Genomic DNA, 15,843 nt, shown 5'->3' with positions numbered 1-15,843 from the left:
CAGCAGGGCTGGGGGCACTGCCTGCAGGGGACAAGGGCGGCTGAGAGAAGGGAGGGAGATGTTAAAGGCAGTGTGGAGGGGGGCTGCTGAGAGCTCACTGCGGGAGAAATCTTCACAGCCCTGAACAGGGTAAGTGTCTGTGTGAGGGCAAGGCAGATGCGGTATCCTAGAGGGTTCTCCTACAGCTGGACTTCCCATGGCTGGTAGGACATGTCACAGGGGCTGTGCTGGCTTCTCTAGTGTGGAGGATGAGGATGTTTGCTGGATCAATGAGTACTTGCCAAAACTGTCAGAAGAACAGGACATGAGAGTTTCTAATCACTGGGCTGGCTGCAGGTTTTGCAGATGGGTTGCAGGCAGGGGTGCCCAGGGCTGTGGTGCAGAGCAGGGTCCCTGCTGTGCCCCAGGGGCTGTGTGCCGGGGCAGGGCCTCTGCTACCTGCCAGGCTCAGCACTCAGCCTGCCCAGGGAGCTGCCCAGGGCACTGCGGGAAGAAGCTGTGGGTGGAAGGAGCCCCCCCAACAGAGCAGGGCAGAAAAAGGCAGAATCCTGCTGCTGCTCAGATGCTGCTGTCTGGGGCAGGCTGCTCCCAGCTCCACAGCACCCCTGAGGGAAAGTGAAAGGGAAGACCAATGCCTGTACTAACTGCAGGGAAGGTGCTCTTGAGATTCTCTGCTTTCATTTTCCTGTAGCGAGGAGAGGCAGGGGAATGAAAATAGATTTGTCAGGTTTGTTTCAGTGAGTGAAGCTCAGACAGCATTACACTGAAATAGATTTGTAAGTCTTTTAGGAACCTCCTAATTTCCCTTTACAGCCCCTAGCCTAGAGACAGCACCAACACCTTCTTGTTTGTCTTGGGATTTTTGGATGTCCTGCTCAGCACCTATGAAAAGAGAGATGTTGCTGGACAGTGGGCAGCTGACATCCATCGTGGAGGCTCTTTACCAAATACTGTAGGGCAGTAGTGACACCTCCATAGCCCAAAGGGGATCTGCCTCGTCCCTGTAGCACTCTTAGGAAGAAAAACACTGAGATCCAGGCAGGAGCACAGGAAGTGGCAGTGTGTCTTGTTCAGGAGCGTTCTGTGAAATATGGTAGAGCTTTTGCTCACAGAAGTCTCTCTAACTCATGTATCTTTTCCTGCATGGACAGCCAACCATGCCCTGAGGCAGCAAATGTCCAACAGCAGCTTCCCCAACGAGTTCCTCCTCCTGCCATTCGCAGACACACGCAAGCTGCAGCTCCTGCACTTTGGGCTCTTCCTGGGCATCTACCTGGCTGCCCTCCTGGGCAATGGCCTCATCCTCACAGCCGTAGCCTGTGACCGCCGCCTCCACACCCCCATGTACTTCTTCCTCCTCAACCTCGCCCTCCTTGACTTTTGCACTATTACCACCACTGTTCCCAACGCCATGGCCAACTCCCTCTGGGACACCAGGTCCATTTCCTATGCAGGCTGTGCTACCCAGGTCTTTACGTTTGCTGTCTTTCTTACAGCAGAGTTTTTCCTTCTCACCATCATGGCTTATGACCATGTTCCATCTGCCAGCCCCTGCACTGTGGGAGAATAACGGCCAGCAGAACTTGTGTCTACATGGCAGCAGCTGCCTGGTGCAGTGGCTTTCTCTATGCTGTGCTGCACACTGCCAATACCTTTTCCCTCCCCCTCTGCCAAGGTAATGCCCTGGACCAGTTCTTCTGTGAAATTCCCCAGATCCTCAAGCTCTCCTGCTCAGATGCCTACCTCAGAGAGATTGGGCTTCTTGTGTTTACTGCATGTTCACGTTTTGGGTGTTTCCTTTTCATTTTTTACTCCTATGTGCAGATCTTCAGGGCTGTGCTGAGGATCCCCTCAGAGCAGGGCTGGTACAAAGCCTTTTCCACGTGTCTCCCTCACTTGGCCGTTGTCTCCCTGTTCATCAGCACTGCAATATTTGCCTATCTGAAACCTCCATCCATGTCCTCTTCCTTCCTGAATCTTTTGCTGGCAGTTCTGTACTCAGCAGTGCCTCCAGCAGTGAACCCCCTCATCTACAGCATGAGGAACCAGGAGCTGAAGGATGCAGTGTGGAAAGTGATGACTGGGTGATTTCCAGAAGAATGCCTTCTTCTTCAGCATATCAGACATAATAACTCATTAAACGCCCAGATTTTTTTTTTTTGTGGTAATGTTTCCCGTAAAGAAATATTGTTGTTCATCCCCTTCCATATCGGTATCTACCTGTCTTGTTTGACTCCGAGACTTGGTGTAAACAAGGTGTACTTAAAGTGTATTTAAGATGTATTTAAATAAAAAGAAGGACTCTACAGTATTCCCTTCTTACTGTCTTTGGCATCCTCAGCAAAGTTCAATTAGTTCTGGACTTTAGCTCACAGGAGTCTTCTAAAGAGATCGTTGAAGAAGCCAAATACCACTCTCTTGAAGATCAAGGTTCTGAGCTTGCTATTTGTGAATTATGCTGTTCTCCCACAGAATCAACTCCACCATGGTCACTGCAGGGAACAGTGTTGATTCATCCTGAGCTTACCATGAACTACAAACCCCAGATCACTTTCTGCAGGGTTATGATCCATCCACATATCCTCCAGCCTATATGTACATCCAGAAATGCACTGTTCCAGGTACAGAATCTGGCAATAGTTCTTGTTTAATTTTATATGGTAGTTGACTGACCAGTGTTCAAATCTGTCAAGATGTCTCCGTAAGGCCCCTCTACTGTCAAGGGAGTTGATGGAGCCTGTTAATTTAGTAGATGTAGGGCAGTCTATTCATGTGCCTAAGCTCTCAAATGCCTCTTTTTTCTCTCCACCATTCTTTACTTATCCCTTGGTATATCCATCAAGGAACAGACCAACCATTTTCAGAGTGTGACTCTCAGCAGTACCTTGTGATTCTTGGAGAGCAGCTTCACCACAACCAATGGCCCTCAGGGGCTGCAGAGATAGACTGAAATCAAACCTATTTCTTGCAAGGGATGCCCATCCCAATTCTGTTTCTCATTGTCATTGCAGACAGCAGGCAGAGTTTGGCATGGTCCCACAGCTGAGGTGTGACAGCCTAAAGATGTACCAACGCCTGCAGCCAGGAGCACAGACCAGAACAAGCTGCAGCCTGTGATTTCTGACATCCATGGAGTCACTGCCAAGGCATAGTGGGACAAAACATGCAGCTTGGGATGCTTCAATGGGTGGGTATAGACCTCAGGACAGACAGGCTGGAATGATCCAGAGTTGGATTTCCTCACTGAAGCTTCTTGGATATAAGGAGCTCCTCTATGTGACCTGTGAAACTGTCCATGAGCCCTTGTGGGTGCCAATCAGAGGAGGGGTCACTAAGGATGCTATTATGATGGGAGAAAAAGAATCTGCAGCCAGGGTGAGGAAGTGGACATAGTCATTGTTAAGCACCCCAAAGAAGTCTCTGGACGTATGAGTCTGGGTCTCCCTGAGGGCTTTTTAATGTCCCTGCCATTTTCCAGAAGGGGAACAGAGCTGTGTTCAAACAGTCCAGGTAGTTTCTAGAGCGTCTTGGGATAGCTTCTTGGTCCAGCTGCCAGATGGTCCAACAGAGGTAATAAAAACCTGGATTTGATATCTGCATGCCAGAAAGAGCTGCTCAGGGATCATAGAATCACAGAAAAAATAAGGTTGCAAAAGACCTTCAAGATCAACTGGTCCAGCCATCACCCTACTACTAATGTGGCTGTCATGCCCCTGAAATTTTTGGGTCACAGATCCCAAGGGGCATGAGGAAAGAAAATAGAAGACAGCTGTGGTGGTTTTACTCGGGTGGGCAGCCAAGTTCCACCATGGCCACTCTCTCACTCCCCCTCCTCGAAGAGGAAGGGGTAAAAAATATGACACAAAGAGCTTAAGGTTTGAGATAAGAATGACTTAATCAAAGGGAAAAGGGAGATTTAAAAAAAAAAAAAAAAGCCATGCGGAGGCACAGAGAGAGAGGAAAAAAAAGTTACTCTCTACTTCCCATCAACGAGCGATGTTTGGCCACATCCTGGGAAGCAGGGCCTCAATATGCGTAACGGTTGTTCAGGAGGACATGCCCTTCCACCATGAGAGCCCCCCCTTTTATTGCTGAGTGTGACATCATGTGGTATGGAATATCCCTTTAGGCTGGTTTAGGTCAGCTGCCCTGGTGATGTCCCCTCCCAATCACTTCCCCCCCACCAGCCTGCTGCTTCCTGGGGGGCTTGGAGGGAGTCCTGATGTGGTGTCAGTATTGTGTAGCAATAGACACAACACTGGAGTGATACCAGTGCTGTTCTAGCTATGAGTGCAGAGCACAGTACTGCATGGGCTGCTGCAGGGAAAGTTAACTGTCCCAGACAGACCTAGCACACAAATGTTTTACCAATTTTCAAGGAGGACAAGAAAGAAGACCCTGGCAACTCCAGGCCTGTCAATCTCACATCAGTGCCTGGTAAAATTATGGAGAAGATTATCCTTGAAGTTATTGAAGCGCACCTGTGGGACAATGCAGTCATTGGTCCTAGCCAACATGGATTCATGAGGGGTAGGTCCTGTTCGACTAACTTGATTTCCTTTTATGATAAGACCATCTATCTAGTCGATCAGCCTAAACCAGCCTATGTGATCTTCTTGGATTTCAGTAAAGATTTGACACAGTTTCCCATAGGATCCTACTGGAAAAAATGTCCAGCATACAACTAAACAAAAACATCACACAATAGGTGAATAATTGGCTGACGGGTAGGGCTCAAAGCATTATGGTAAATGGGTCTGCATCAGGAGACCGGTCACTAGCCTGTGGCCGGTCACTACTGGGGTCCCCCAAGGCTCCATTTTAGGGCCAGCTCTCTTCAGTGTTTTTTATAAATGATCTGAATGTAGGACTAGAAGGTGTTTTGAGCAAATTTGCTGATGATACTAAACTTGGAGGAGTTGTTGACTCCATTGAAGGTGGAAAGGCCTTGCAGAGAGATCTGGACAGATTGGAGAGCTGGGCGATCACCAACCGCATGAAGTTTAACAAGAGCAAGTGCCAGGTCCTGCACCTGGGATGGCGTAACCCTGGCTATACGTACAGACTGGGCGATGAGACACTGAAGAGCAGCCCTGCAGAGAGGGATCTGAGGGTTTTCGTTGATAGCAAGCTGAACATGAGCCAGCAGTGTGCCCTGGCAGCCAAGAGGGCCAACCGTATCCTGGGGTACATCAAGCACGTCATTGCTATTTGGTCGAGGGAAGTGATTGTCCCTCTCTACTCTGTGATGGTGCGGCCTCACCTCGAGTACTGTGTGCAGTTCTGGGCACCACAGTACAAAAAAGATGTGAAACTCTTGGAGAGTGTCCAGAGGGCGACAAAGATGGTGAAGGGTGTAGAGGGGAAGATGTATGAGGAGTGGCTGAGGTCACTTGGCCTGTTCAGCCTGGAGAAGAGGAGGCTGAGAGGAGACCTCATTGCGATCTACTTCTTCCTCACGAGAGGGAGTGGAGGGTCAGGTGCCGATCTATTCTCTCTGGTGACCAGTGATAGGACCCGAGGGAATGGAGTCAAGCTGCGATAGGGGAGTTTAAGGTTGTATATTAGGTAGAGGTTCTTCACCAAGAGGGTTATCACGCACTGGAACAGGCTCCCCAGGGATGTGGTCATAGCATCAAGCCTGTCAGAGTTTAAGAAGCGTTTGGACTGTGCACTTAGTCACATGGTCTGAATTTTTGGGTAGACCTGTGTGGAGCCAGGAGTTGGGCTCGATGATCCTTATGGGTCCCTTCCAACTTGGGATATTCTACGATTCTATGATTCAGTGATCATCTTCTCTGAGCAGTGATAGCTTTACAAGTAGATCAGGTTAGTCAGTGCTCTCTGAGCCCATGACCCAGTGCTGATCCACTGTCTTGGTGGCTGTTCCCCCATTATAGACACGATGCCAGCAGAAGGATGGAGCTGGTCAAATTTCAAAGATCAGCTCCCCTTGGGCAGTGAGGAATGGCAATCCCCGTGTTCCGCACATGTGGTCCCCAAGCCGGTGCTGCTGCTTTGCAGAGCAAATGGGCTGCAGTACTGTGGGGTGAATCTGCATGGCTGTGCTGGTCAGGGTGGGAAGCAGATTCAGACAGGTCCAGATCACTGGGCTGGACCAGACAGAGATACTTCACGAAGGGGGAAATGAATCACTCCCCAGCTTCCCTTCCCTCTGCCTGCTGGCTGCCACTCTCTTCTCCGAGATTGCAGAGTTGCAGGTTCCCTGTGAATACCTGGCTTTAGTTCTTTCCCTGTGGCTGAGCCCACAGTGGGAGATCTCTCACTTTCAGAGGGGCTGCAGTGGCTGCAGTGATTCCTCTCCTGAAGGACATCACCTACGGGTCACATGTGGGAACAACCCTGGCTATGTAATGCAGTGACCATTCGCTGCCTCTGCTGTCAGCAGACACCCATGGGTGAATGTTAAATCTAGCCCTTGGTCTCTGACAGGTCACAATGTGACAACAAGCCATGCCTTCCTGAACCAAAGAAATAAGAGACCCTTCTGGGGAGTAATTTTTTGGGCCTTTTCTTGGCACTGGTTTGGGAAGGACAACCCAGACTTCGAGCATAGCATTGGGGTGTTTCCATTTTATTACAGAGATGCTATGAGAGACTCTTCACTGACTCCATCACAGTGTTAAATGCACATTTATACAGCTTTCATATGGGAGCTAACAGGTTCATTGATTCATAGCACTGGGAGGAATCTATGAGAATGAGAAGCTCGACGTGAGTCAGCAATGTGTGCTTGCAGCACAGATAGCCAACCATATCCTGGGCTGCATCAAAAAAAGCGTGGCCAGCAGGTCAAGGAAGATGATTCTCCCCCTCTGCTCTGCTCTCGTTAAACCTCACCTGGAGTCCTGCACTCATCTCTGATGAGTGCAGCATCAGCACGAGAAGGACATGGAAGTATTAGAATGAGTACAGAGGAGGGCAACAAAGATAATTAAGGGGCTCGAGCACCTCTCCTATTGAAGAGGAGAGTTGGGAGGGAGTTGGGGTTTTTCAGCCTGGAGAAGAGAAGACTCCAGGGAGATGATATAGTGGCCCTCCTGTACCTAAAGGAGGTCTACAGAAAAGCTGGGGATGGACACTTTGTCCGGGAGTATAGTGATAAGACAAGGAGTAATGCCTTTAATCTAAAAAAGGGTAGGATTCGGTCAGATAGAAGGAGGAAATGTTTTACTCTGGCAATGGTGAGGCACTGTGTCCTGGTTTCGGCTAGAATAATTTTCCTCCTAGTAGATGGTATGGTGCTGTGTTTGGGATTTAAGATGAGTATAATGTTGATAGCACACTGATGTTTTAATTGTTGCAGAGCAGTGCTTACACCAAGCCAAGGACTTTTCAGCTTCTCACTCTGTCCTGCCAGTGGGCAGGCTGGGTGTGCATTGGGAGCTGGGAGGGGACAGACCCAGGACAGCTGACCCAAACTGGCCAAAGGGGTATTCCATACCATCTGACGTCATGCTAAACAATATATAGGGGTGGCTGGCCGGGGGAGGAGGTGGGGCGGACTGTCTGCTTGGGGTAGGCTGGACATCAGTCAGCAGGTGGTGAGTAATTGCTTCTGCACCACTTGTTTTGTGCACATTATTATTAGTAGTGCTATTATCATTATTATTAATATTTTTCTTTCTTTTCTGTCTTAATAAACTGCCTTTATCTCAACTCTCAGGCTTCATTTTTTTTTGATTCTCTCCCCCCATCCCAGAGAGGGAGGGGAGAGGGTGAGTGAAGTGCTGTGTGGTGCTTAGCTGCTGGCTGGGTTAAACCACAACACTCTGGAACAGGTTGCCCAGAGAAGATGTTTACTCCTCATCCCTGGAAGTGTTCAAGGCCAGGGTAGATGGGGACTCTGAGTAACCTGATCTAGTGGGAGGTATCCCTACCCATGGCAGGGGGATTATAAGTGGATGATCTTTAAGGTCCCTTTCAACCCAAACCATTCTGAGATTCTATGATACTATGGCACCTGATGGGATTCACCCATGAGAATGGAGAGAGCTGGCTGATGTCCTTGCGAGGCCACTCTTGGTCATCTTGGATCAGTCCTGGTGACTAGCAGAAGTGCCCCAAGACTGGAGGAAAGTAAATGTCCATCCTTGTTGCAAGAATGGCAAGGACGAGAGCCCAGGGAAGTGCAGGCTGTTTAGGCTCCATTCCATCCCTGGGAAGGCGATGGAGCAGCTTATCCTGGAACCCATTTCCAGGCACAGGAAGGACAAGAAAATCATCTGGAGCAGTTGGGACTTCTTCATGTAGAGGAAGTCACGCTTGACCAGTTTGGGCATAAAATGCCTCTGACGAAATGACTAGCCTGGCAGATGAGGACAGAGCAGTGGATATCAATCTACTTTGACTTCAGTAGGGTTTTGTGGTGGATTAAACCTGGTAAGCAGCTAAGCACTATATGGCTACTAGCTCGTTTCTCCTACCTAGCGGGGTGGTTTGAAAAGAACAGAAGGCTCAAAGTGAAAAAAAAAATTGTGGGCTGGGATAAAGACAGTTTAATAGCTAGATGCGCACAGAAGCAACAACAACAAACCAACCAACCAACCAACAAAAAACAGAACTCATTATTCACTACTTACCATTGACAGGCAGATGTTTAGCCATTTGTAGGGAAGCAGCGCTTCACCACGTGTAACCAGTCATTGCGAAAGCAGATTGCATACTTCCTAACATTCCTCATACCACCAATAAAAGAAAAATACACATTTTGTAAGTGTTGCTTAAATAGCTAAACAAATGCCTATCTTTTCATTTATGTCTCAGCTCAGCTCAATAGACACATGTTCTTAGTAGAGCAGGTCCAGGGGAAGGCCACAAAAATGATCAGAGAGCTGGAGCACATCTGCTACAAGGAGAGGCTGGGAGAATTGGGGTTTTTCAGCCTGGAGAAGAGAAGGCTCTGGGGAAAACTTACAGCAAATTTCCAGTAATTAAAGGGGTGTCCTGGTTTCAGCTAGGATAGAATTAATTTCCCTCATAGTAGCTGGTAGGGTGCTATGTTTTGGATTAAGATGAGAAGAGTGTTGATAACATGCTGATGTTTTAATTGTTGCAGAGCAGTGCTTACACCAAGCCAAGGACTTTTCAGCTTCTCGCTCTGTCCTGCCAGCGAGCAGACTAGGGGTTCAGCAGGAGCTGGGGGGGGACAGACCCAGGACAGCTGACCCAGACTGGCCAAAGGGGTATTTCATACCGTCTGAAGTCATGCTAAACAATATATAGGGGTGGCTGGCCGGGGTGGGGGGCCGGCTGCTCGGGAATAGGCTGGGCATCGGTCAGCGGGTGGTGAGCAATTGCATTGTGCATCACTTGTTTTGTACTCATTATTAGTGGTAGTACTATTATTATTATTATTATTATTATTATTGTTATTATTATTATTATTATTACTTTCCTGTCTTAATAAACTGTCTTTATCTCAACTCACAGGCTTCGTTTTCCCGTTTCTTTCCCCCATCCCAGAGAGGGAGGGGGGAGGGTGAGCAAACGGCTGTGTGGTGCTTAGCTGCCGGACGGGTTAAACCACAAGGGGGCCTACAAGAAAGACTCATTACCAGGGAATGTAATGATAGAACAAGGGGTAATGGCTTTCAAGTAAAAAAGGGTAGATTTAGATCAGATATTAGATATTCACTTACTGCTGAACCATGTCTGCACAGCATCAAGGGTTTCTGTATCTCATCCTGCCCCCCCATGACATGTAGGCTGGGGGTGTGCAAGACATTGTGAAGTTTGCATCCTGGGCTGCATCAAAAGAGGAGTGGCCAGCAGATCGAGGGAGGTGTTTGTCCCCCTCTACTTTACCCTCATGAGGTCCCACCTGGAGTACTGCATGCAGGTTTGGGGACCCCAGCACAAGAAAGATGTGGACCTGTTAGAGCAAGTTCAGGGGAGGGCAACAAAGATGATCAGAGGGCTGGAATTCCTCTCCTATGAAAAAAGGCTGAGAGAGCTGGGAATGTTCAGCCTAGAGAAGAGAAGGCTCTGAGGAGACCTTGTTGCGGCCGTTTGGGACTTAAAGGGGTCTTATAAAAAGGATGGAGACAGACTCTTTACTCGAGTTGATAATGATAGGACAAGGGGGAATGGTCTTAAACTAATTGAGGATAGATTTAGACTAGACATTAGGAGGAAATTCTTGACTGCATGGATAGTGAGTCACTGGAAGAGGTTGCAGAGAGAAGTTGTGGATCCCCCATCCCTGGAGGTGTTCAAGGCCAGACTGGAGAAGGCCCTGGACAACTTGATCTAGTTGGTGGCATGCCTGCTTAAGGCACGCGGGGTTGGAACAAGATGATCTTTTACGTTCCTTTCAACCCAAGCCATTTTATGATTTTATGAATCTTTGATACAACAAGGACAACTAACTCAAGCACTGAACCCTGCAGTCCACCACACTGCTAACAGAAGTATGCCACACACACCAAGAGGAACCTTCTGTGAAGACAGCCTGAGAGAGCTGGAATTGCCTAGCCTCGAGAAGAGAAGACTCCAGTAGACATTATTGTGGCCTTCCAATACATAAATCAGGCCTAGCCACGTGTGTAGTGATTAGAAGAGAATAGTTCAATTGGAAGAGACCTTCAAAGGTCATCTAGTCCAACTTCCTGAACTCTTAAGTGTTAAATGAAAGTTAGAGACTATGCATGAGGGTATTGTCCAAATGCCTCTTGAGCACTGACAGATATGGGGCATCAACCAGGTCACTAGGAAGCCTGTTCCAGTGTTTGAACACCCCCACAGTAGAGATAAATTTACTAAAGTCCAGTCTGAACCTCCCCCCGTGCGGCTTTGTACCACTCCCATATGTTCTGTGATCAGTTACAAGACAGAAAGGATCATCACCTCCTTCAACACTTCCCCTGCTCAGGAAGTTGTTGAGAGCAATCAGGTTGCTCCTCAGCCTTCTCTTCTCCAGACTAGATGACCAAAGGGTCCTCAGGCTGTCCTCACAGGACATGTCCTTTTACCAGAATTCCCCCTTTTCCCTTGATTTCCCAAATGACAAGATCTCTAATCAGACAACCTCACCACAAGAAGTATTTACTCTCTCTCCCATGCTTGCACCAGTCAGTGAGACTGACCATGTTCGGTTCCCTTTGCTGTCTCCTTTATCACTTGTTGGTCACCGTTGTGTCCCTGGATGTGTTGTGGTTTATCCCCAGGAAATAGCCAAGCTCCCCACAGCCACTCTCTCCCTCCCCCTCCTTAACGGAACAGATGGAGAAAAATAGGAGAGAGATGGAGAGACTTTTTATCAGGGAGTGTCATGCTAGGACAACAAGTTTTAAATTAAAAGAGAGTAGATTTAGATAAGATCTAAAGAAGAAATTCTTCACACAAAGGGTGGTGAGACACTGGAACAGATTCCACAGAGAAGTTGTAGATGCCCCCTTCCTGGTAGTGTTCAACTTTAAGGGTGGATGAGAGCTTGAAAAATCCGATCTAGTGGGATTAGCCCCTGCCCATAAAAGGGGGGCTGGAACTACATGGTCTTTAATGTCCTTTCCCACCCAAAGCATTCAATGGTTCTAAGATCCTGGAAGCCTACAATTCATAGAATCATTAAAGTTGGAAAAGACTTCCAAATCATCTGGTCCAACTGTGCCCCAGCCACCAATACTACCCTCTAAACAATGTTTCTAAGCACCAAGCTTTCCTTAAACATCCCCATGGATGGTGACTCCACCACCTCCCTGAGCAACCCATTCCAAAGCCTAACCAAATTGGTCAAATATCAGGGTGGATGGAACCTTGAGCGACCTGGTCTAGTGAAAGCTTCCCCCTGCCATGCCAGGGGGATTGGGACTAGATGGTCTTTAAGGTCCCTTCAGACCCAAAGGATTCTATGATACAATGATCCTGCAGGCCAACAATTGGTTGTGTAGCTTATGTAGACAGAGTGATTTCAGTTTCTGTCAAAAAGTTTCTCCCGCTTAATATCAACAAACATTTGGAAGAGATGGGATGCAGCCTGCCTGTCACTTTGTGGGTGTCCGGTCTCAGAATGGGACAAGAAATGAGTATTCTCAAGCCAAACTCTTCTTTTGAATCAGGGGAAAACACAACACTGGAAATAAGAGTTCATCTCAAGCTGAGAGAAGAAAATAAAGTGATTTCTTCAGCCTGATTCAAAGTTGATTTCCCTGGAGGCCCAGGGACTTATCAAGAGCTCCCTGTGCTGCTGAGCTGGGCCGGGCTCCTGGGCCCACGGGGAACTCCTGGCAAGCGGGCAGCGCTGCAGAGAGACAGCTCTGCCCACGAGCAGCTCCTCTGCACAGTGCAGCAGGGCTGGGGGCACTGCCTGCAGGGGACAAGGGTGGCTGGGAGAAGGGAGGGAGATGTTAAAGGCAGTGTGGAGGGGGGCTGCTGAGAGCTCACTGCGAGAGAAATCTTCACAGCCCTGAACAGGGTAAGTCTGGCTGCAGGGCAGGGCAGCTGTTGTTCCTGGTGCCATCTGCAGAGTTGCTGGCAAATCCCGCAGACTGTGGGATCTTTCAGGGCAAACTTAGCATTTCTTTAGATAAGAGGAGAAAGACAAAGTCCAGAGCAGGGATTACCTGTAAAAGCCATCAGATGGATAGGACGTGAGGGTTCCTTTTCACGGGACTGGCTGCAGGCTGTGTAGCTGGGGTGCAGGCAGGGGTGCCCAGGGCTGTGGTGCAGAGCAGGGTCCCTGCTGTGCCCCAGGGGCTGTGTGCCAGGGCAGGGCTTCTGCTGCCTGCCAGGCTCAGCACTCAGCCTGCCAGGGGAGATGCCAAGGGAGCTGCAGGGAAAAGCTGCAGGTGGAAGGAGCCCCCCAGCAGGGCAGGGCGGGGAAAGGTCCTCCTGCTACCCAGAGGCTGCTGCCTGGGGCAGGCTGCTCAGAGCTCCACAGCACCCCCAGAACATCTCTGGGGGAGATTCTTTAAAGGGAAGAACAACACCTGCTGTACCTGAAGGGAAGACACCCTCTGAGGTCTCTGCTTTCAACTGCTTTGGAGAGCTGTCAGGGGGATGATAATGGTGTTGTCAGGATTGTAGAGAGACTGAAACTCATACAACATTACACTGAAAGAGACCTGTAGGTCTTTGAGGAACCTCACAATTTCACTCCACACCTTTTAGCCTACAGACAGCACCAACACCACCTTCACTGTTTCTTGTGGGATTGTAGGAACTCCTTCTCAGCACCTGCAAATAAAGAGATGCCTCTGGCCAGCGGGCATCTAAGGTCCACCACCGGTGCCCTTTACTAGAACTCTAGGGCATTACTGACTCCTGCTAAGCCCACAGATGATCTGCCAGATCTCTGAGGCAATCTTAGATAGAAAAAAAACCCAGAGCTCACAGGTAATACACTGTGTCTTGCTGAGAAGGTGTCTGTGAAACATGGTAGACGTTTTGCTCAGATTAGTATCAAACTTGTTTATATCTATTCCTCCATGGACAGTCAACCATGCCCTGAGGCAGCAAATGTCCAACAGCAGCTTCCCCAATGAGTTCCTCCTCCTGCCATTTGCAGACACGCGCGAGCTGCAGCTCCTGCACTTTGGGCTCTTCCTGGGCATCTACCTGGCTGCCCTCCTGGGCAACGGCCTCATCCTCACAGCCGTAGCCTGCGACCACCACCTCCACACCCCCATGTACTTCTTCCTCCTCAACCTTGCCCTCCTTGACCTGGGCACTATTACCACCACTGTTCCCAAAGCCATGGCCAACTCCCTCTGGGACACCAGGTCCATTTCCCACTTGGGTTGCGCTGCCCAGGTCTTTATGTTTGCTGTCTTTGTCACAGCAGAGTTTTTCCTTCTCACCATCATGGCTTATGACCGCTACGTTGCCATCTGCAAGCCCCTGCACTACGGGACAATAATGGACAGCAGAACTTGCGCCAAAATAGCAGCAGCTACCTGGGGCAGTACTTTTCTCTATGCTGTACTACACACTGCCAATACTTTTTCCCTCCCCCTCTGCCAAGGCAATGCTGTGGACCAGTTCTTTTGTGAAATTCCCCAGATCCTCAAGCTCTCCTGCTCAAATGCCTACCTCAGAGAGGTTGGGCTCATTGTGGTTTGTTCTTGTTTGTTGTTCGGGTGTTTTGTTTTCATCCTTTTCTCCTATGTGCAGATCTTCAGGGCTGTGCTGAGGATCCCCTCAAAGCAGGGACGGCACAAAGCCTTTTCCATGTGCCTTCCTCACCTGGCCGTGGTCTCCCTGTTTCTCAGCACTGCCTTTTTTGCCTATCTGAAGCCCCCTTCCATGTCCTCCTCATCCCTGAATCTTTTGCTGGCAGTTCTGTACTCGGTGGTGACTCCAGCAGTGAACCCCCTCATCTACAGCATGAGGAACAAGGAGCTGAAGGATGCAGTGTGGAATGTGATGACTGGATTGTTTTCAGAAGCAGTAAACTGCCTGGCTTCTTCTTGTGCATTTCACTCATAATAGAGCTCATTGCAGGACCAGATATAAATTTTGTTGTTCTTTTTTTTATCTTTTTGTTTTGCGTTTCTTGTGATAGTATCGTCAACAAAGGAATGTCCTGTTTTATCCTCTTCCTGTTTTATCCTAACTGTGTTTTGTCACTAAGAGACTTGGTGGATACAAGGTGTATTTAAAGTATATTTGAGATATATTTAAATAATAGGAAAGACCCTGTTGTGACTTCCTTGCCTGAGATCCTTCTTTGGAGACCTGTGGTAGAGCTCCAGGGGTACTTGGCTCTGTGCAAAGGTGGAGGGGAAAAGTCCTGGCACAGTAGCACTGCCAGGGAGCCCCAGGGCTTGGTCTTTCCTGAGGTGTTCTCCCTTTCACATCCCACTCACTGCTCCTGAGTCCTTGTGTTGCTGTGAGGACTGATTGCTCTTGTCGCTTGCTCACCGTGCTGCTGTGGGGCAGTCCTGTGTCCACAGGCAGGGACAGGCCAGGGGCACTTCTCTAACACAGCTGGCTCCGTACCAGCATCACCAGCATAAAATGGGATCTGCTGAGGGCAGTGCCTGAAGACTCAGCTCTGCTCCCAGTGTTGCTCTCACGGATATTGCAAAAGAATAGACTTGAATGAGGCTCCTTCACAGAACCACAGAAACACAGAATCATCTAGGTTGGAAGAGACCTCCAAGATCACCTACTCCAACCTATGACTAACACTAACAATTCCTCCACTAAACCATATCACTAAGCTCTACATCTAAACATCTTCTAAAGACCTCCAGGGATGGTGACTCAACCACTTCCCTGGGCAGCCCATTCCAATGCCTAACAGCCCTTTCCATAAAGAATTTTTTCCTAATATCCAACCTAAACCTCCCCCGGTTCAAATTTAGCCCATTCCCCCTCGTCCTGTCACCAGGCACATGGGAGAATAGACCAACCCCCACCTCTCTACAGCCTCCTTTAAGGTACCTATAGAGAGAGATAAGGTTGCCCCTGAGCCTCCTCTTCTCCAGGCTAAACAACCCCAGCTCCCTCAGCCACTCCTCTTGTTCTCCTGACCCCTCACCAGCTTCGTTGCCCTTCCCTGGACTGTCTTGAGCACCTCGATGTCATTCTTGTAGTGAGGGGCCCAAAACTGAACACAGTACTCGAGGGGCATCCTCACCAGAGCCGAGTACAGGGGGACAATCCCTTCCCTAGTCCTGCTGGCCACACTGTTTCTTATGCAAGCCAGGATGCTGTTGGCCTTCTTGGCCACCTGAGAACACTGCTGGCTCATATTCAGCCGACTATCCACCAATACTCCCAGGGCCTTCTCTGCCAGGCAGCTTTCCAGCCAGTCATCTCCCAGCCTGTAGCTCTGCTTGGGGTTGTTGCGCCCCAGGTGCAGGACCCGGCACTTGG

At 49.1% G+C, this 15,843-nt stretch overlaps 2 pseudogenes across 2 annotated transcripts; both read left to right on the top strand.

The window, feature by feature from the left end:
* Positions 1–880: 880 nt before the first annotated feature.
* Positions 881–2,088, top strand: LOC310887792 (olfactory receptor 14C36-like; annotated as a pseudogene). The gene has a single exon. The product of its transcript is annotated as an olfactory receptor 14C36-like (transcript).
* Positions 2,089–13,479: 11,391 nt separating this feature from the next.
* Positions 13,480–14,413, top strand: LOC310887798 (olfactory receptor 14A16-like; annotated as a pseudogene). The gene has a single exon. The product of its transcript is annotated as an olfactory receptor 14A16-like (transcript).
* Positions 14,414–15,843: the final 1,430 nt, after the last annotated feature.

The sequence above is a fragment of the Anser anser genome, assembly GCF_964211835.1.
Source record: "Anser anser genome assembly, chromosome: 29".
Taxonomy (NCBI): domain Eukaryota; kingdom Metazoa; phylum Chordata; class Aves; order Anseriformes; family Anatidae; genus Anser; species Anser anser.
This window is presented reverse-complemented; position numbering and strand designations above follow the sequence as displayed.